This window comes from Cervus elaphus, chromosome 20, assembly GCF_910594005.1.
Source record: "Cervus elaphus chromosome 20, mCerEla1.1, whole genome shotgun sequence".
NCBI lineage: Eukaryota > Metazoa > Chordata > Mammalia > Artiodactyla > Cervidae > Cervus > Cervus elaphus.
In genome coordinates this window covers 9,905,316-9,926,894 of record NC_057834.1, presented here as the reverse complement: position 1 = coordinate 9,926,894, position 21,579 = coordinate 9,905,316, and positions in this window count along the sequence as shown.

The window sequence follows — 21,579 nt, the reverse complement described above, 5'->3', positions numbered from 1 at the left end:
TAGTCCCTGGCTTCAACTCCAGAGAAAAACCACCTTACCACAAGCACCTCAAGAGGAGGCTTCTCTCAGCTCTAGGTATGTGAGAGGGACCCTGAGTTTGCGGCCTCAAGTCGAATGGACACCGCGATGCCCTGACTCGAAATAAGGCCGGATATCCCTGCAGTGACTTGAATGCAGGCTCGTCTTGCATATCCTAAGACGAAATGATGTCTGAATCCCCTGTGGAGACCACAGAGAAAGACCTAGTTCCACACCTCATCGCGACCGGAGGCCTCACATCCTTTGAAAACTCCAGAGGTACGCGGAGATCAGTGCCTCCAAAGGAGACGATGCCTGACTCCTCGTGAAACTTGATAGGAGTCCCAGGATTCCTGTGGCACGTGGAAAGGGACACTTGGTCTCCCGCCTCAGCTGGACAGGCGTTCCAATTGCCCTGCCAAGCCTCGAGGAGAATCCCGAGTTGTCCCTCGCAACTAGGCAGGAGTCCTGACGTCGCTGAAGAAACACGTGTGTGGAAGGGCCATCCCCCGTAACTCGAGAATATACCCCAGGTTCCCGCCGCAACTCGAGAAAAACCATGAGACGTCCCCCTCGCCGCGAGATGAGGCCCGATTCCCCTGCACTGCGTGCAGAGCAATTCCGTGTTGCACATCAGACATGAAAGGAGCCTTGATTTCCTTGATGGCACTCCAGAGAAACCCCAAGAACACTGTTTCAAGGCTAGAGAGATCCTGAGGTCACTGTAGCAACACGAAAGAGCTCCGTGGACCAAAAATCAACTCGAGATGAGAGGTTAGTCCCTGGCTTCGACTCCAGAGGAATACCACCTTACCACATGCACCTCAAGAGGAGGCTTATCTCAGCTCTAGGTATGTGAGAGGGACCCTGAGTTTGCGGCCTCAAGTCGAATGGACACCGCGATGCCCTGACTCGAAATAAGGCTGGATATCCCAGCAGTGACTTGAATGCAGGCTCGTCTTGCATCTCCCAAGACGAAAGGATGTCTGAATCCCCTGTGGAGACCACAGAGAAAGACCTAGTTCCCCACCTCATCGCGACTGGAGGCCTCACATCCTTTGAAAACTCCAGAGGTACGCGGAGATCAGTGCCTCCAAAGGAAACGATACCTGACTCCTCGTGAAACTTGATAGGAGTCCCAGGATTCCTGTGGCACGTGGAAAGGGACCCTTGGTCTCCCGCCTCAGCTGGAGAGGCGTTCCAAATTCCCTGCCAAGCCTCGAGGAGAATCCCGAGTTGTCCCTCGCAACTAGGCAGGAGTCCTGACGTCGTGGAACAAACACGTGGGTGGAAGGGCCATCCCCGTCGTAACTCGAGAATATACCCCAGGTTCCCGCCGCAACTCGAGAAAAATCATGAGACTTCCCCCTCGCCGCGACATGAGGCCCGATTCCCCTGCACTGCATGCAGAGCAATTCCGTGTGGCACATCACACATGAAAGGAGCCTTGATATCCTTGATGGCACTCCAGAGAAACCCCAAGAACACTGTTTCAAGGCTAGAGGGATCCTGAGGTCAGTGAAGCAACACGAAAGAGCTCCGTGGACCAAAAATCAACTCGAGATGACAGGGTAGTCCCTGGCTTCGACTCCAGAGGAATACCACCTTACCACAAGCACCTCAAGAGGAGGCTTCTCTCAGCTCTAGGTATGTGAGAGGGACCCTGAGTTTGCGGCCTCAAGTGGAATGGACACCGCGATGCCCTGACTCAAAATAAGGCCGGATATCCCTGCCGTGACTTGAATGCAGGCTCGTCTTGCATCTCCGAAGACGACAGGATGTCTGAATCTCCTGTGGAGACCACAGAGAAAGACCTAGTTCCCCACCTCATCGCCACCGGAGGCCTCACATACTTTGGAAACTCCAGAGGTACACTGAGATCAGTGCCTCCAAAGGAGACGATGCCTGACTCCTCGTGAAACTTGATAGGAGTCCCAGGATTCCTGTGGCACGTGGAAAGGGACCCTTGGTCTCCCGCCTCAGCTGGACAGGCGTCCCAATTGCCCTGCCAAGCCTCGCGGAGAATCCCGAGTTTTCCCTCGCAACTAGGCAGGAGTCCTGCCGTCGCTGAAGAAACACGTGGGTGGAAGAGCCATCCCCGCATAACTTGAGAATATATCCCAGGTTCCCGCCGCAACTCGAGAAAAACCATGAGACGTCCCCCTCGCCGCGAGATAAGGCCAGATTCCCCTGCAGTACGTGCAGAGCAATTCCGTGCTGCACATCACACATGAAAGGAGCCTTGATTTCCTTGATGGCACTCCAGAGAAACCCCAAGAACACTGTTTCAAGGCTAGAGAGATCCCGAGGTCACTGTAGCAACACGAAAGAGCTCCGTGGACCACAAATCAACTGGAGATGAGAGGTTAGTCCCTGGCTTCAACTCCAGAGAAAAACCACCTTACCACAAGCACCTCAAGAGGAGGCTTCTCTCAGCTCTAGGTATGTGAGAGGGACCCTGAGTTTGCGGCCTCAAGTCGAATGGACACCGCGATGCCCTGACTCGAAATAAGGCCGGATATCCCTGCAGTGACTTGAATGCAGGCTCGTCTTGCATCTCCCAAGATGAAAGGATGTCTGAATCCCCTGTGGAGACCACAGAGAAAGACCTAGTTCCCCACCTCATCGCGACCGGAGGCCTCACATCCTTTGAAAACTCCAGAGGTACGCGGAGATTAGTGGCTCCAAGTGAGACGATGCCTGACTCCTCGTGAAACTTGATAGGAGTCCCAGGATTCCTGTGGCACGAGGAAAGGGACCCTTGGTCTCCCGCCTCAGCTGGAGAAGCCTCCCAATTGCCCTGCCAAGCCTCGAGGAGAATCCCGAGTTGTCCCTCGCAACTAGGCAGGAGTCCTGATTTGGCTGAACAAACACGTGGGTGGAAGAGCCATCCCCGCGTAACTCGAGAATATATCCCAGGTTCCCGCCGCAACTCGAGAAAAACCATGAGACGTCCCCCTCGCCGCGAGATAAGGCCGGATTCCCCTGCAGTACGTGCAGAGCAATTCCGTGCTGCACATCACACATGAAAGGAGCCTTGATTTCCTTGATGGCACTCCAGAGAAACCCCAAGAACACTATTTCAAGGCTAGAGGGATCCTGAGGTCAGTGTAGCAACACGAAAGAGCTCCGAGGACCAAAAATCAACTCGAGATGAGAGGGTAGTCCCTGGCTTCGACTCCAGAGGAATACCACCTTTCCACAAGTACCTCAAGAGGAGGCTTCTCTCAGCTCTAGGTATGTGAGAGGGACACTGAGTTTGCGGCCTCAAGTGGAATGGACACCGCGACGCCCTGACTCGAATTAAGGCCGGATATCCCTTCAGTGACTTGAATGCAGGCTCGTCTTGCATCTCCCAAGATGAAAGGATGTCTGAATCCCCTGTGGAGACCACAGAGAAAGACCTAGTTCCCCACCTCATCGCGACCGGAGGCCTCACATCCTTTGAAATCTCCAGAGGTACGCGGAGATCAGTGGCTCCAAGTGAGACGATGCCTGACTCCTCGTGAAACTTGATAGGAGTCCCAGGATTCCTGTGGCACGTGGAAAGGGACCCTTGGTCTCCCGCCTCAGCTGGAGAGGCGTCCCAATTGCCCTGCCAAGCCTCGAGGAGAATCCCGAGTTGTCCCTCGCAACTAGGCAGGAGTCCTGCCGTCGCTGAACAAACACGTGGGTGGAAGGGCCATCCCCGTCGTAACTCGAGAATATACCCCAGGTTCCTGCCGCAACTCGAGAAAAACCATGAGACTTCCCCCTCTCCGCGAGATGAGGCCCGATTCCCCTGCACTGCGTGCTGAGCAATTCCGTGTTGCACATCACACATGAAAGGAGCCTTGATTTCCTTGATGGCACTCCAGAGAAACCCCAAGAACACTGTTTCAAGGCTAGAGGGATCCTGAGGTCACTGTAGCCACACGAAGGAGCTCCGTGGAGCAAAAATCAACTCGAGATGAGAGGTTAGTCCCTGGCTTCGACTCCAGAGGAATACCACCTTACCACAAGCACCTCAAGAGCAGGCTTCTCTCAGCTCTAGGTATGTGAGAGGGACGCTGAGTTTGCGGTCTCAAGTGGAATGGACACCGCGATGCCCTGACTCGAAATAAGGCCGGATATCCCTGCAGTGACTTGAATGCAGGCTCGTCTTGCATCTCTCAAGATGAAAGGATGTCTGAATCCCCTGTGAAGACCACAGAGGAAGACCTAGTTCCCCACCTCATCGCGACCGGAGGCCTCACATCCTTTAAAAACTCCAGAGGTACGCGGAGATCAGTGCCTCCAAAGGAGACGATGCCTGACTCCTCGTGAAACTTGATAGGAGTCCCAGGGTTCCTGTGGCACGTGGAAAGGGACCCTTGGTCTCCCGCCTCAGCTGGAGAGGCGTCCCAATTGCCCTGCCAAGCCTCGAGGAGAATCCCGAGTTGTCCCTCGCAACTAGGAAGGAGTCCTGACGTCGCTGAACAAACACGTGGGTGGAAGGGCCATCCCCGTCGTAACTCGAGAATATACCCCAGGTTCCCGCCGCACTCGAGAAAAACCATGAGACTTCCCCCTCGCCGCAAGATGAGGCCCGATTCCCCTGCACTGCATTCAAAGCAATTACGTATTGTACATCAAACATGAAAGGAGCCTTGATTTCCTTGATGGCACTCCAGAGAAACCCCAAGAACACTGTTTCAAGACTAGAGGGATCCTGAGGTCACTGTAGCCACACGATAGAGCTCCGTGGACCAAAAATCAACTCGAGATGAGAGGTTAGTCCCTGGCTTCGACTCCAGAGGAATACCACCTTACCACAAGCACCTCAAGAGGAGGCTTCTCTCAGCTCTAGGTATGTGAGAGGGACCCTGAGTTTGCGGCCTCAAGTGGAATGGACACTGCGATGCCCTGACGCGAAATAAGGCCGGATATCCCTGCAGTGCCTTGAATGCAGGCTCGTCTTGCATCTCCCAAGACGAAAGGATGTCTGAATCCCCTGTGGAGACCACAGAGAAAGACCTAGTTCCACACCTCAGCGCGACCGGAGGCCTCACATCCTTTGAAAACTCCAGACGTACGCGGATATCAGTGCCTCCAAGGGAGACGATGCCTGACTCCTCGTGCAACTTGATAGGAGTCCCAGGATTCTTGTGGCACGTGGAAAGGGACCCTTGGTCTCCCGCCTCAGCTGGAGAGGCGTCCCAATTGCCCTGCCAAGCCTCGAGGAGAATCCCGAGTTTTCCCTCGCAACTAGGCAGGAGTCCTGACTTCGCGGAACAAACACGTGGGTGGAAGGGCCATCCCCGTCGTAACTTGAGAATATACCCCAGGTTCCCGCCGCAACTCGAGAAAAACCATGAGACTTCCCCCTCGCCGCGAGATGAGGCCCGATTCCCCTGCACTGCATGCAGAGCAATTCCGTGTTGCACATCACACATGAAAGGAACCTTGATTTCCTTGATGGCACTCCAGAGAAACCCCAAGCACACTGTTTCAAGGCTAGAGGGATCCTGAGGTCAGTGAAGCAACACGAAAGAGCTCCGTGGACCAAAAATCAACTCGAGATGACAGGGAAGTCCCTGGCTTCGACTCCAGAGGAATACCACCTTACCACAAGCACCTCAAGAGGAGGCTTCTCTCAGCTCTAGGTATGTGAGAGGGACCCTGAGTTTGCGGCCTCAAGTGGAATGGACACCGCGATGCCCTGACTCAAAATAAGGCCGGATATCCCTGCCGTGACTTGAATGCAGGCTCGTCTTGCATCTCCGAAGACGACAGGATGTCTGAATCTCCTGTGGAGACCACAGAGAAAGACCTAGTTCCCCACCTCATCGCCACCGGAGGCCTCACATACTTTGGAAACTCCAGAGGTACACTGAGATCAGTGCCTCCAAAGGAGACGATGCCTGACTCCTCGTGAAACTTGATAGGAGTCCCAGGATTCCTGTGGCACGTGGAAAGGGACCCTTGGTCTCCCGCCTCAGCTGGACAGGCGTCCCAATTGCCCTGCCAAGCCTCGAGGAGAATCCCGAGTTTTCCCTCGCAACTAGGCAGGAGTCCTGCCGTCGCTGAAGAAACACGTGGGTGGAAGAGCCATCCCCGCGTAACTTGAGAATATATCCCAGGTTCCCGCCGCAACTCGAGAAAAACCATGAGACGTCCCCCTCGCCGCGAGATAAGGCCAGATTCCCCTGCAGTACGTGCAGAGCAATTCCGTGCTGCACATCACACATGAAAGGAGCCTTGATTTCCTTGATGGCACTCCAGAGAAACCCCAAGAACACTGTTTCAAGGCTAGAGAGATCCCGAGGTCACTGTAGCAACACGAAAGAGCTCCGTGGACCACAAATCAACTGGAGATGAGAGGTTAGTCCCTGGCTTCAACTCCAGAGAAAAACCACCTTACCACAAGCACCTCAAGAGGAGGCTTCTCTCAGCTCTAGGTATGTGAGAGGGACCCTGAGTTTGCGGCCTCAAGTCGAATGGACACCGCGATGCCCTGACTCGAAATAAGGCCGGATATCCCTGCAGTGACTTGAATGCAGGCTCGTCTTGCATCTCCCAAGATGAAAGGATGTCTGAATCCCCTGTGGAGACCACAGAGAAAGACCTAGTTCCCCACCTCATCGCGACCGGAGGCCTCACATCCTTTGAAAACTCCAGAGGTATGCGGAGATTAGTGGCTCCAAGTGAGACGATGCCTGACTCCTCGTGAAACTTGATAGGAGTCCCAGGATTCCTGTGGCACGAGGAAAGGGACCCTTGGTCTCCCGCCTCAGCTGGAGAAGCCTCCCAATTGCCCTGCCAAGCCTCGAGGAGAATCCCGAGTTGTCCCTCGCAACTAGGCAGGAGTCCTGACTTCGCTGAACAAACACGTGGGTGGAAGAGCCATCCCCGCGTAACTCGAGAATATATCCCAGGTTCCCGCCGCAACTCGAGAAAAACCATGAGACGTCCCCCTCGCCGCGAGATAAGGCCGGATTCCCCTGCAGTACGTGCAGAGCAATTCCGTGCTGCACATCACACATGAAAGGAGCCTTGATTTCCTTGATGGCACTCCAGAGAAACCCCAAGAACACTATTTCAAGGCTAGAGGGATCCTGAGGTCAGTGTAGCAACACGAAAGAGCTCCGAGGACCAAAAATCAACTCGAGATGAGAGGGTAGTCCCTGGCTTCGACTCCAGAGGAATACCACCTTTCCACAAGTACCTCAAGAGGAGGCTTCTCTCAGCTCTAGGTATGTGAGAGGGACACTGAGTTTGCGGCCTCAAGTGGAATGGACACCGCGACGCCCTGACTCGAATTAAGGCCGGATATCCCTTCAGTGACTTGAATGCAGGCTCGTCTTGCATCTCCCAAGATGAAAGGATGTCTGAATCCCCTGTGGAGACCACAGAGAAAGAACTAGTTGCCCACCTCATCGCCACCGGAGGCCTCACATCCTTTGAAATCTCCAGAAGTACGCGGAGATCAGTGGCTCCAAGTGAGACGATGCCTGACTCCTCGTGAAACTTGATAGGAGTCCCAGGATTCCTGTGGCACGTGGAAAGGGACCCTTGGTCTCCCGCCTCAGCTGGAGAGGCGTCCCAATTGCCCTGCCAAGCCTCGAGGAGAATCCCGAGTTGTCCCTCGCAACTAGGCAGGAGTCCTGCCGTCGCTGAACAAACACGTGGGTGGAAGGGCCATCCCCGTCGTAACTCGAGAATATACCCCAGGTTCCTGCCGCAACTCGAGAAAAACCATGAGACTTCCCCCTCTCCGCGAGATGAGGCCCGATTCCCCTGCACTGCGTGCTGAGCAATTCCGTGTTGCACATCACACATGAAAGGAGCCTTGATTTCCTTGATGGCACTCCAGAGAAACCCCAAGAACACTGTTTCAAGGCTAGAGGGATCCTGAGGTCACTGTAGCCACACGAAGGAGCTCCGTGGAGCAAAAATCAACTCGAGATGAGAGGTTAGTCCCTGGCTTCGACTCCAGAGGAATACCACCTTACCACAAGCACCTCAAGAGCAGGCTTCTCTCAGCTCTAGGTATGTGAGAGGGACGCTGAGTTTGCGGTCTCAAGTGGAATGGACACCGCGATGCCCTGACTCGAAATAAGGCCGGATATCCCTGCAGTGACTTGAATGCAGGCTCGTCTTGCATCTCTCAAGATGAAAGGATGTCTGAATCCCCTGTGAAGACCACAGAGGAAGACCTAGTTCCCCACCTCATCGCGACCGGAGGCCTCACATCCTTTAAAAACTCCAGAGGTACGCGGAGATCAGTGCCTCCAAAGGAGACGATGCCTGACTCCTCGTGAAACTTGATAGGAGTCCCAGGATTCCTGTGGCACGTGGAAAGGGACCCTTGGTCTCCCGCCTCAGCTGGAGAGGCGTCCCAATTGCCCTGCCAAGCCTCGAGGAGAATCCCGAGTTGTCCCTCGCAACTAGGAAGGAGTCCTGACGTCGCTGAACAAACACGTGGGTGGAAGGGCCATCCCCGTCGTAACTCGAGAATATACCCCAGGTTCCCGCCGCACTCGAGAAAAACCATGAGACTTCCCCCTCGCCGCAAGATGAGGCCCGATTCCCCTGCACTGCATTCAAAGCAATTACGTATTGTACATCAAACATGAAAGGAGCCTTGATTTCCTTGATGGCACTCCAGAGAAACCCCAAGAACACTGTTTCAAGACTAGAGGGATCCTGAGGTCACTGTAGCCACACGATAGAGCTCCGTGGACCAAAAGCAACTCGAGATGAGAGGTTAGTCCCTGGCTTCGACTCCAGAGGAATACCACCTTACCACAAGCACCTCAAGAGGAGGCTTCTCTCAGCTCTAGGTATGTGAGAGGGACCCTGAGTTTGCGGCCTCAAGTGGAATGGACACTGCGATGCCCTGACGCGAAATAAGGCCGGATATCCCTGCAGTGACTTGAATGCAGGCTCGTCTTGCATCTCCCAAGACGAAAGGATGTCTGAATCCCCTGTGGAGACCACAGAGAAAGACCTAGTTCCACACCTCAGCGCGACCGGAGGCCTCACATCCTTTGAAAACTCCAGACGTACGCGGATATCAGTGCCTCCAAGGGAGACGATGCCTGACTCCTCGTGCAACTTGATAGGAGTCCCAGGATTCTTGTGGCACGTGGAAAGGGACCCTTGGTCTCCCGCCTCAGCTGGAGAGGCGTCCCAATTGCCCTGCCAAGCCTCGAGGAGAATCCCGAGTTTTCCCTCGCAACTAGGCAGGAGTCCTGACTTCGCGGAACAAACACGTGGGTGGAAGGGCCATCCCCGTCGTAACTTGAGAATATACCCCAGGTTCCCGCCGCAACTCGAGAAAAACCATGAGACTTCCCCATCGCCGCGAGATGAGGCCCGATTCCCCTGCACTGCATGCAGAGCAATTCCGTGTTGCACATCACACATGAAAGGAACCTTGATTTCCTTGATGGCACTCCAGAGAAACCCCAAGCACACTGTTTCAAGGCTAGAGGGATCCTGAGGCCACTGTAGCAACACGAAAGAGCTCCGTGGACGAAAAATCAACTGGAGATGAGAGGTTAGTCCCTGGCTTCGACTCCAGAGGAATACCACCTTACCACAAGCACCTCAAGAGGAGGCTTCTCTCAGCTCTAGGTAAGTGAGAGGGACACTGAGTTTGCGGCCTCAAGTGGAATGGACACCACGACGCCCTGACTCGAAATAAGGCCGGATATCCCTGCAGTGACTTGAATGCAGGCTCGTCTTGCATCTCCCAAGACGAAAGGATGTCTGAATCCCCTGTGGAGACCACAGAGAAAGACCTAGTTCCCCACCTCATCGCGACCGGAGGCCTCACATCCTTTGAAACCTCCAGAGGTACGCGGAGATCAGTGCCTCCAAGGGAGACGATGCCTGACTCCTCGTGAAACTTGATAGGAGTCCCAGGATTCCTGTGGCACGTGGAAAGGGACACTTGGTCTCCCGCCTCAGCTGGAGAGGCGTCCCAATTGCCCTGCCAAGCCTCGAGGAGAATCCCGAGTTGTCCCTCGCAACTAGGCAGGAGTCCTGCCGTCGCTGAACAAACACATGGGTGGAAGGGCCATCCCCGTCGTAACTCGAGAATATACCCCAGGTTCCCGCCGCAACTCGAGAAAAACCATGAGACTTCCCCCTCGCCGCGAGATGAGGCCCGATTCCCCTGCACTGCGTGCAGAGTAATTCCGTGTTGCACATCACACATGAAAGGAGCCTTGATTTCCTTGATGGCACTCCAGAGAAACCCCAAGAACGCTGTTTCAAGGCTAGAGGGATCCTGAGATCAGTGTAGCAACACGAAAGAGCTCCGTGGACCAAAAATCAACTCGAGATGAGAGGGTAGTCCCTGGCTTCGACTCCAGAGGAATACCACCTTACCACAAGCACCTCAAGAGGAGGCTTCTCTCAGCTCTAGGTATGTGAGAGGGACCCTGAGTTTGCGGCCTCAAGTGAATGGACACCGCGATGCTCTGACTCAAAATAAGGCCGGATATCCTTGCAGTGACTTGAATGCAGGCTCCTCTTGCATCTCCGAAGACGACAGGATGTCTGAATCCCCTGTGGAGACCACAGAGAAAGACCTAGTTGCCCACCTCATCGCCACCGGAGGCCTCACATACTTTGAAAACTCCAGAGGTACACTGAGATCAGTGCCTCTAAAGGAGACGATGCCTGACTCCTCGTGAAACTTGATAGGAGTCCCAGGATTCCTGTGGCACTTGGAAAGGGACCCTTGGTCTCCCGCCTCAGCTGGACAGGCGTCCCAATTGCCCTGCCAAGCCTCGAGGAGAATCCCGAGTTTTCCCTCGCAACTAGGAAGGAGTCCTGCCGTCGCTGAAGAAACACGTGTGTGGAAGGGCCATCCCCCGTAACTCGAGAATATACACCAGGTTCCCGCCGCAACTCGAGAAAAACCATGAGACTTCCCCCTCGCCGCGAGATGAGGCCCGATTCCCCTGCACTGCGTGCAGAGCAATTCCGTGTTGGACATCAGACATGAAAGGAGCCTTGATTTCCTTGATGGCACTCCAGAGAAACCCCAAGAACACTATATCAAGGCTAGAGGGATCCTGAGGTCACTGTAGCAATACGAAAGAGCTCCGTGGACCAAAAATCAACTCGAGATGAGAGGTTAGTCCCTGGCTTCGACTCCAGAGGAATACCACCTTACCACAAGCACCTCAAGAGGAGGCTTCTCTCAGCTCTAGGTATGTGAGAGGGACCCTGAGTTTGCGGCCTCAAGTGGAATGTACACTGCGATGCCCTGACGCGAAATAACGCCGGATATCCCTGCAGTGCCTTGAATGCAGGCTCGTCTTGCATCTCCCAAGACGAAAGGATGTCTGAATCCCCTGTGGAGACCACAGAGAAAGACCTAGTACCCCACCTCATCGCGACCGGAGGCCTCACATCCTTTGAAAACTCCAGACATACGCGGAGATCAGTGCCTCCAAGGGAGACGATGCCTGACTCCTCGTGAAACTTGATAGGAGTCCCAGAATTCCTGTGGCACGTGGAAAGGGAACCTTGGTCTCCCACCTCAGCTGGAGAGGCGTCCCAATTGCCCTGCCAAGCCTCGAGGAGAATCCCGAGTTGTCCCTCGCAACTAGGCAGGAGTCCTGACGTCGCTGAACAAACACGTGGGTGGAAGGGCCATCCCCGTCGTAACTCGAGAATATACCCCAGGTTCCCGCCGCAACTCGAGAAAAACCATGAGACTTCCCCCTCGCCGCAAGATGACACCCGATTACCCTGCACTGTGTGCAGAGCAATTCCGTGTGGAACATCATAAATGAAAGGAGCCTTGATTTCCTTGATGGCACTCCAGAGAAACCCCAAGAACACTATTTCAAGGCTAGAGGGATCCTGAGGTCAGTGTAGCAACACGAAAGAGCTCCGTGGGCCAAAAATCAACTCGAGATGAGAGGTTAGTCCCTGGCTTCGACTCAAGAGGAATACCGCCTTACCACAAGCACCTCAAGAGGAGGCTTCTCTCAGCTCTTGGTATGTGAGAGGGACCCTGAGTTTGCGGCCTCAAGTGGAATGGACACCGCGATGCCCTGACTCGAAATAAGGCCGGATATCCCTGCAGTGACTTGAATGCAGGCTCGTCTTGCATCTCCCAAGATGAAAGGATGTCTGAATCCCCTGTGGAGACCACAGAGAAAAACCTAGTTCCCCACCTCATCGCGACCGGAAGCCTCACATCCTTTGAAAACTCCAGAGGTACGCGGAGATCAGTGCCTCCAGAGGAGACGATGCCTGACTCCTCGAGAAACTTGATAGGAGTCCGAGGATTCCTGTGGCACTTGGAAAGGGTCCCTTGGTCTCCCGCCTCAGCTGGAGAGGCGTCCCAATTGCCCTGCCAAGCCTCGAGGAGAATCCCGAGTTGTCCCTCGCAACTAGGCAGGAGTCCTGACGTCGCTAAACACACACGTGTGTGGAAGGGCCATCCCCGTCGTAACTCGAGAATATACCCCAGGTTCCGGCCGCAACTCGAGAAAAACCATGAGACTTCCCCCTCGCCGCAAGATGAGGCCCGATTCCCCTGCACTGTGTGCAGAGCAATTCCGTGTTGCACATCACACATGAAAGGAGCCTTGATTTCATTGATGGCACTCCAGAGAAACCCCAAGAACACTGTTTCAAGGCTAGAGGGATCCTGAGGACACTGTAGCAACAAGAAAGAGCTCCGTGGGCCAAAAATCAACTCGAGATGAGAGGTTAGTCCCTGGCTTCGACTCCAGAGGAATACCACCTTACCACAAGCACCTCAAGAGGAGGCTTCTCTCAGCTCTAGGTATGTGAGAGGGACCCTGAGTTTGCGGCCTCAAGTCGAATGGACACCGCGATGCCCTGACTCAAAATAAGGCCGGATATCCCTGCAGTGACTTGAATGCAGGCTCGTCTTGCATCTCCGAAGACGACAGGATGTCTGAATCCCCTGTGGAGACCACAGAGAAAGACCTAGTTCCCCACCTCATCGCCACCGGAGGCCTCACATACTTTGAAAACTCCAGAGGTACACTGAGATCAATGCCTCCAAAGGAGACGATGCCTGACTCCTCGTGAAACTTGATAGGAGTCCCAGGATTCCTGTGGCACGTGGAAAGGGACCCTTGGTCTCCCGCCTCAGCTGGACAGGCGTCCCAATTGCCCTGCCAAGCCTCGAGGAGAATCCCGAGTTTTCTCTCGCATCTAGGCAGGAGTCCTGCCGTCGCTGAAGAAACACGTGTGTGGAAGGGCCATCCCCGTCGTAACTTGAGAATATACCCCAGGTTCCCGCCGCAACTCGAGAAAAACCATGAGACTTCCCCCTCGCCGCGAGATGAGGCCCGATTCCCCTGCACTGCGTGCAGAGCAATTCCGTGTTGCACATCAAACATGAAAGGAGCCTTGATTTCCTTGATGGCACTTCAGAGAAATCCCAAGAACACTGTTTCAAGGCTAGAGAGATCCTGAGGTCACTGTAGCAACACGAAAGAGCTCCGTGGACCAAAAATCAACTCGAGATGAGAGGTTATTCCCTGGCTTCTATTCCAGAGGAATACCACCTTGCCCCAAGCACCTCAAGAGGAGGCTTCTCTCAGCTCTAGGTATGTGAGAGGGACCTAATTTTGCGGCCTCAAGTGGAATGAACACTGCGATGCCCTGACGCGAAATAAGGCCGGATATTCCTGCAGTGACTTGAATGCAGGCTCGTCTTGCATCTCCCAAGATGAAAGGATGTCTGAATCCCCTGTGGAGACCACAGAGAAAAACCTAGTTCCCCACCTCATCGCGACCGGAGGCCTCACATCCTTTGAAAACTCCAGAGGTACGCGGAGATCAGTGCCTCCAAAGGAGACGATGCCTGACTCCTCGTGAAACTTGATAGGAGTCCCAGGATTCCTGTGGCACGTGGAAAGGGACCTTTGGTCTCCAGCCTCAGCTGGAGAGGCGTCCCAATTGCCCTGCCAAGCCTCGAGGAGAATCATGAGTTGTCCCTCGCCACTAGGCAGGAGTCCTGACGTCGCTGAAGAAACACGTGGGTGGAAGGTCCATCCCCGTCGTACCTCGAGAATATACCCCAGGTTCCCGCCGCAACTCGAGAAAAACCATGAGACGTCCCCCTCGCCGCGAGATGAGGCCAGATTCCCCTGCAGTGCGTGCAGAGCAATTCCGTGTTGCACATCAGACATGAAAGGAGCCTTGATTTCCTTGATGGCACTCCAGAGAAACCCCAAGAACACTGTTTCAAGGTTGGGCAGATCCTGAGGTCACTGTAGCAACACGAAAGAGCTCCGTGAACCACAAATCAACTGGAGATGAGAGATTAGTCCCTGGCTTCAACTTCAGAGGAATACCACCTTACCACAAGCACCTCAAGAGGAGGCTTCTCTCAGCTCTAGGTATGTGAGAGGGACCCTGAGTTTGCGGCCTCAAGTGGAATGGACACCGCGATGACCTGACTCGAAATAATGCCGGATATCCATGCAGTGACTTGAATGCAGGCTCGTCTTGCATCTCCCAAGACGAAAGGATGTCTGAATCCCCTGTGGAGACCACAGAGAAAGACCTAGTTCCCCACCTCATCGCGACCGGAGGCCTCACATCCTTTGAAAACTCCAGAGGTACGCGGAGATCAGTGCCTCCAGAGGAGACGATGCCTGACTCCTCGAGAAACTTGATAGGAGTCCGAGGATTCCTGTGGCACTTGGAAAGGGTCCCTTGGTCTCCCGCCTCAGCTGGAGAGGCGTCCCAATTGCCCTGCCAAGCCTCGAGGAGAATCCCGAGATGTCCCTCACAACTAGGCAGGAGTCCTGACGTCGCTAAACACACACGTGTGTGGAAGGGCCATCCCCGTCGTAACTCGAGAATATACCCCAGGTTCCCGCCGCAACTCGAGAAAAACCATGAGACTTCCCCCTCGCCGCAAGATGAGGCCCGATTCCCCTGCACTGTGTGCAGAGCAATTCCGTGTGGCACATCACACATGAAAGGAGCCTTGATTTCATTGATGGCACTCCAGAGAAACCCCAAGAACACTGTTTCAAGGCTAGAGGGATCCTGAGGACACTGTAGCAACAAGAAAGAGCTCCGTGGGCCAAAAATCAACTCGAGATGAGAGGTTAGTCCCTGGCTTCGACTCCAGAGGAATACCACCTTACCACAAGCACCTCAAGAGGAGGCTTCTCTCAGCTCTCGGTATGTGAGAGGGACCCTGAGTTTGCGGCCTCAAGTGGAATGGACACCGCGATGCCCTGACTCAAAATAAGGCAGGATATCCCTGCAGTGACTTGAATGCAGGCTCGTCTTGCATCTCCCAAGACGACAGGATGTCTGAATCCCCTGTGGAGACCACAGAGAAAGACCTAGTTCCCCACCTCATCGCCACCGGAGGCCTCACATACTTTGAAAACTCCAGAGGTACACTGAGATCAATGCCTCCAAAGGAGACGATGCCTGACTCCTCCTGAAACTTGATAGGAGTCCCAGGATTCCTGTGGCACGTGGAAAGGGACCCTTGGTCTCCCGCCTCAGCTGGACAGGCGTCCCAATTGCCCTGCCAAGCCTCGAGGAGAATCCCGAGTTTTCTCTCGCAACTAGGAAGGAGTCCTGCCGTCGCTGAAGAAACACGTGTGTGGAAGGGCCATCCCCGTCGTAACTTGAGAATATATCCCAGGTTCCCGCCGCAACTCGAGAAAAACCATGAGACTTCCCCCTCGCCGCGAGATGAGGCCCGATTCCCCTGCACTGCGTGCAGAGCAATTCCGTGTTGCACATCAAACATGAAAGGAGCCTTGATTTCCTTGATGGCACTTCAGAGAAATCCCAAGAACACTGTTTCAAGGCTAGAGAGATCCTGAGGTCACTGTAGCAACACGAAAGAGCTCCGTGGACCAAAAATCAACTGGAGATGAGAGGTTAGTCCCTGGCTTCGACTCCAGAGGAATACCACCTTGCCCCAAGCACCTCAAGAGGAGGCTTCTCTCAGCTCTAGGTATGTGAGAGGGACCGTAATTTTGCGGCCTCAAGTGGAATGAACACTGCGATGCCCTGACGCGAAATAAGGCCGGATATCCCTGCAGTGACTTGAATGCAGGCTCGTCTTGCATCTCCCAAGACGAAAGGATGTCTGAATCCCCTGTGGAGACCACAGAGAAAGACCTAGTTCCCCACCTCATCGCGACCGGAGGCCTCACATCCTTTGAAAACTCCAGAGGTACGCGGAGATCAGTGCCTCCAAAGGAGACGATGCCTGACTCCTCGTGAAACTTGATAGGAGTCCCAGGATTCCTGTGGCACGTGGAAAGGGACCCTTGGTCTCCCGCCTCAGCTGGAGAGGCGTCCCAATTGCCCTGCCAAGCCTCGAGGAGAATCATGAGTTGTCCCTCGCAACTAGGCAGGAGTCCTGACGTCGTTGAACAAACACGTGGGTGGAAGGTCCATCCCCGTCGTACCTCGAGAATATACCCCAGGTTCCCGCCGCCACTTGAGAAAAACCATGAGACGTCCCCCTCGCCGCGAGATGAGGCCAGATTCCCCTGCAGTGCATGCAGAGCAATTCCGTGCTGCATATCACACATGAAAGGAGCCTTGATTTCCTTCATGGCACTCCAGAGAAACCCCAAGAACACTGTTTCAAGGCTAGAGGGATCCTGAGGTCACTGTAGCTACACGAAAGAGCTCCGTGGACCAAAAATCAACTCGAAATGAGAGGTTAGTCCCTGGCTTCGACTCCAGAGGAATACCACCTTACCACATGCACCTCAAGAGGAGGCTTCTCTCAGCTCTAGGTATGTGAGAGGGGCCCTGAGTTTGCGGCCTCAAGTGGAATGGACACCGCGACGCCCTGACTCACAATAAGGCCGGATATCCCTGCAGTGACTTGAATGCAGGCTCGTCTTGCATCTTCGAAGACGACAGGATGTCTGAATCCCCTGTGGAGACCACAGAGAAAGACCTAGTTCCCCACCTCATCGCGACCGGAGGCCTCACATCCTTTGAAAACTCCAGAGGTACGCGGAGATCAGTGCCTCCAAAGGAGACGATGCCTGACTCCTCGTGAAACTTGATAGGAGTCCCAGGATTCCTGTGGCACGTAGAAAGGGACCTTTGGTCTCCAGCCTCAGCTGGAGAGGCGTCCCAATTGCCCTGCCAAGCCTCGAGGAGAATCATGAGTTGTCCCTCGCCACTAGGCAGGAGTCCTGACGTCGCTGAAGAAACACGTGGGTGGAAGGTCCATCCCCGTCGTACCTCGAGAATATACCCCAGGTTCCCGCCGCAACTCGAGAAAAACCATGAGACGTCCCCCTCGCCGCGAGATGAGGCCAGATTCCCCTGCAGTGCGTGCAGAGCAATTCCGTGTTGCACATCAGACATGAAAGGAGCCTTGATTTCCTTGATGGCACTCCAGAGAAACCCCAAGAACACTGTTTCAAGGTTAGAGAGATCCTGAGGTCACTGTAGCAACACGAAAGAGCTCCGTGAACCACAAATCAACTGGAGATGAGAGATTAGTCCCTGGCTTCAACTTCAGAGGAATACCACCTTACCACAAGCACCTCAAGAGGAGGCTTCTCTCAGCTCTAGGTATGTGAGAGGGACCCTGAGTTTGTGGCCTCAAGTGGAATGGACACCGCGACGCCCTGACTCGAAATAAGGCTGGATATCCCTGCAGTGACTTGAATGCAGGCTCGTCTTGCATCTCCCAAGACGAAAGGATGTCTGAATCCCCTGTGGAGACCACAGAGAAAGACCTAGTTCCGCACCTCAGCGCAACTAGAGGCCTCACATCCTTTGAAAACTCCAGAGGTACGCGGAGATCAGTGCCTCCAAAGGAGACGATGCCTGACTCCTCGTGAAACTTGATAGGAGTTCCAGGATTCCTGTGACACGTAGAAAGGGACACTTGGTCCACAGCCTCAGCTGGAGAGGCGTCCCAATTGCCCTGCCAAGCCTCGAGGAGAATCCCGAGATGTCCCTCACAACTAGGCAGGAGTCCTGACGTCGCTAAACACACACGTGTGTGGATGGGCCATCCCCGTCGTAACTCGAGAATATACCCCAGGTTCCCGCCGCAACTCGAGAAAAACCATGAGACTTCCCCCTCGCCGCAAGATGAGGCCCGATTCCCCTGCACTGTGTGCAGAGCAATTCCGTGTGGCACATCACACATGAAAAGAGCCTTGATTTCATTGATGGCACTCCAGAGAAACCCCAAGAACACTGTTTCAAGGCTAGAGGGATCCTGAGGACACTGTAGCAACAAGAAAGAGCTCCGTGGGCCAAAAATCAACTCGAGATGAGAGGTTAGTCCCTGGCTTCGACTCCAGAGGAATACCACCTTACCACAAGCACCTCAAGAGGAGGCTTCTCTCAGCTCTCGGTATGTGAGAGGGACCCTGAGTTTGCGGCCTCAAGTGGAATGGACACCGCGATGCCCTGACTCAAAATAAGGCAGGATATCCCTGCAGTGACTTGAATGCAGGCTCGTCTTGCATCTCCCAAGACGACAGGATGTCTGAATCCCCTGTGGAGACCACAGAGAAAGACCTAGTTCCCCACCTCATCGCCACCGGAGGCCTCACATACTTTGAAAACTCCAGAGGTACACTGAGATCAATGCCTCCAAAGGAGACGATGCCTGACTCCTCCTGAAACTTGATAGGAGTCCCAGGATTCCTGTGGCACGTGGAAAGGGACCCTTGGTCTCCCGCCTCAGCTGGACAGGCGTCCCAATTGCCCTGCCAAGCCTCGAGGAGAATCCCGAGTTTTCTCTCGCAACTAGGAAGGAGTCCTGCCGTCGCTGAAGAAACACGTGTGTGGAAGGGCCATCCCCGTCGTAACTTGAGAATATACCCCAGGTTCCCGCCGCAACTCGAGAAAAACCATGAGACTTCCCCCTCGCCGCGAGATGAGGCCCGATTCCCCTGCACTGCGTGCAGAGCAATTCCGTGTTGCACATCAAACATGAAAGGAGCCTTGATTTCCTTGATGGCACTTCAGAGAAATCCCAAGAACACTGTTTCAAGGCTAGAGAGATCCTGAGGTCACTGTAGCAACACGAAAGAGCTCCGTGGACCAAAAATCAACTGGAGATGAGAGGTTAGTCCCTGGCTTCGACTCCAGAGGAATACCACCTTGCCCCAAGCACCTCAAGAGGAGGCTTCTCTCAGCTCTAGGTATGTGAGAGGGACCGTAATTTTGCGGCCTCAAGTGGAATGAACACTGCGATGCCCTGACGCGAAATAAGGCCGGATATCCCTGCAGTGACTTGAATGCAGGCTCGTCTTGCATCTCCCAAGACGAAAGGATGTCTGAATCCCCTGTGGAGACCACAGAGAAAGACCTAGTTCCCCACCTCATCGCGACCGGAGGCCTCACATCCTTTGAAAACTCCAGAGGTACGCGGAGATCAGTGCCTCCAAAGGAGACGATGCCTGACTCCTCGTGAAACTTGATAGGAGTCCCAGGATTCCTGTGGCACGTGGAAAGGGACCCTTGGTCTCCCGCCTCAGCTGGAGAGGCGTCCCAATTGCCCTGCCAAGCCTCGAGGAGAATCAGGAGTTGTCCCTCGCAACTAGGCAGGAGTCCTGACGTCGTTGAACAAACACGTGGGTGGAAGGTCCATCCCCGTCGTACCTCGAGAATATACCCCAGGTTCCCGCCGCCACTCGAGAAAAACCATGAGACGTCCCCCTCGCCGCGAGATGAGGCCAGATTCCCCTGCAGTGCGTGCAGAGCAATTCCGTGCTGCATATCACACATGAAAGGAGCCTTGATTTCCTTCATGGCACTCCAGAGAAACCCCAAGAACACTGTTTCAAGGCTAGAGGGTTCCTGAGGTCACTGTAGCAACAGGAAAGAGCTCCGTGGACCAAAAATCAACTCGAAATGAGAGGTTAGTCCCTGGCTTCGACTCCAGAGGAATACCACCTTACCACATGCACCTCAAGAGGAGGCTTCTCTCAGCTCTAGGTATGTGAGAGGGGCCCTGAGTTTGCGGCCTCAAGTGGAATGGACACCGCGACGCCCTGACTCACAATAAGGCCGGATATCCCTGCAGTGACTTGAATGCAGGCTCGTCTTGCATCTTTGAAGACGACAGGATGTCTGAATCCCCTGTGGAGACCACAGAGAAAGACCTTGTTCCCCACCTCATCGCGACCGGAGGCCTCACATCCTTTGAAAACTCCAGAGGTACGCGGAGATCAGTGCCTCCAAAGGAGACGATGCCTGACTCCTCGTGAAACTTGATAGGAGTCCCAGGATTCCTGTGGCACGTGGAAAGGGACCCTTGGTCTCCCGCCTCAGCTGGAGAGGCGTCCCAATTGCCCTGCCAAGCCTCGAGGAGAATCATGAGTTGTCCCTCGCAACTAGGCAGGAGTCCTGACGTCGCTAAACACACACGTGTTTGGAAGGGCCATCCCCGTCGTAACTCGAGAATATACCCCAGGTTCCCGCCGCAACTCGAGAAAAACCATGAGACTTCCCCCTCGCCGCAAGATGAGGCCCGATTCCCCTGCACTGTGTGCAGAGCAATTCCGTGTTGCACATCACACATGAAAGGAGCCTTGATTTCATTGATGGCACTCCAGAGAAACCCCAAGAACACTGTTTCAAGGCTAGAGGGATCCTGAGGACACTGTAGCAACAAGAAAGAGCTCCATGGGCCAAAAATCAACTCGAGATGAGAGGTTAGTCCCTGGCTTCGACTCCAGAGGAATACCACCTTACCACAAGCACCTCAAGAGGAGGCTTCTCTCAGCTCTAGGTATGTGAGAGGGACCCTGAGTTTGCGGCCTCAAGTCGAATGGACACCGCGATGCCCTGACTCAAAATAAGGCCGGATATCCCTGCAGTGACTTGAATGCAGGCTCGTCTTGCATCTCCGAAGACGACAGGATGTCTGAATCCCCTGTGGAGACCACAGAGAAAGACCTAGTTCCCCACCTCATCGCCACCGGAGGCCTCACATACTTTGAAAACTCCAGAGGTACACTGAGATCAATGCCTCCAAAGGAGACGATGCCTGACTCCTCGTGAAACTTGATAGGAGTCCCAGGATTCCTGTGGCACGTGGAAAGGGACCCTTGGTCTCCCGCCTCAGCTGGAGAGGCGTCCCAATTGCCCTGCCAAGCCTCGAGGAGAATCCCGAGTTGTCCCTCGCAACTAGGCAGGAGTCCTGCCGTCGCTGAACAAACACGTGTGTGGAAGGGCCATCCCCGTCGTAACTTGAGAATATACCCCAGGTTCCCGCCGCAACTCGAGAAAAACCATGAGACTTCCCCCTCGCCGCGAGATGAGGCCCGATTCCCCTGCACTGCGTGCAGAGCAATTCCGTGTTGCACATCAAACATGAAAGGAGCCTTGATTTCCTTGATGGCACTTCAGAGAAATCCCAAGAACACTGTTTCAAGGCTAGAGAGATCCTGAGGTCACTGTAGCAACACGAAAGAGCTCCGTGGACCAAAAATCAACTCGAGATGAGAGGTTATTCCCTGGCTTCTACTCCAGAGGAATACCACCTTGCCCCAAGCACCTCAAGAGGAGGCTTCTCTCAGCTCTAGGTATGTGAGAGGGACCTAATTTTGC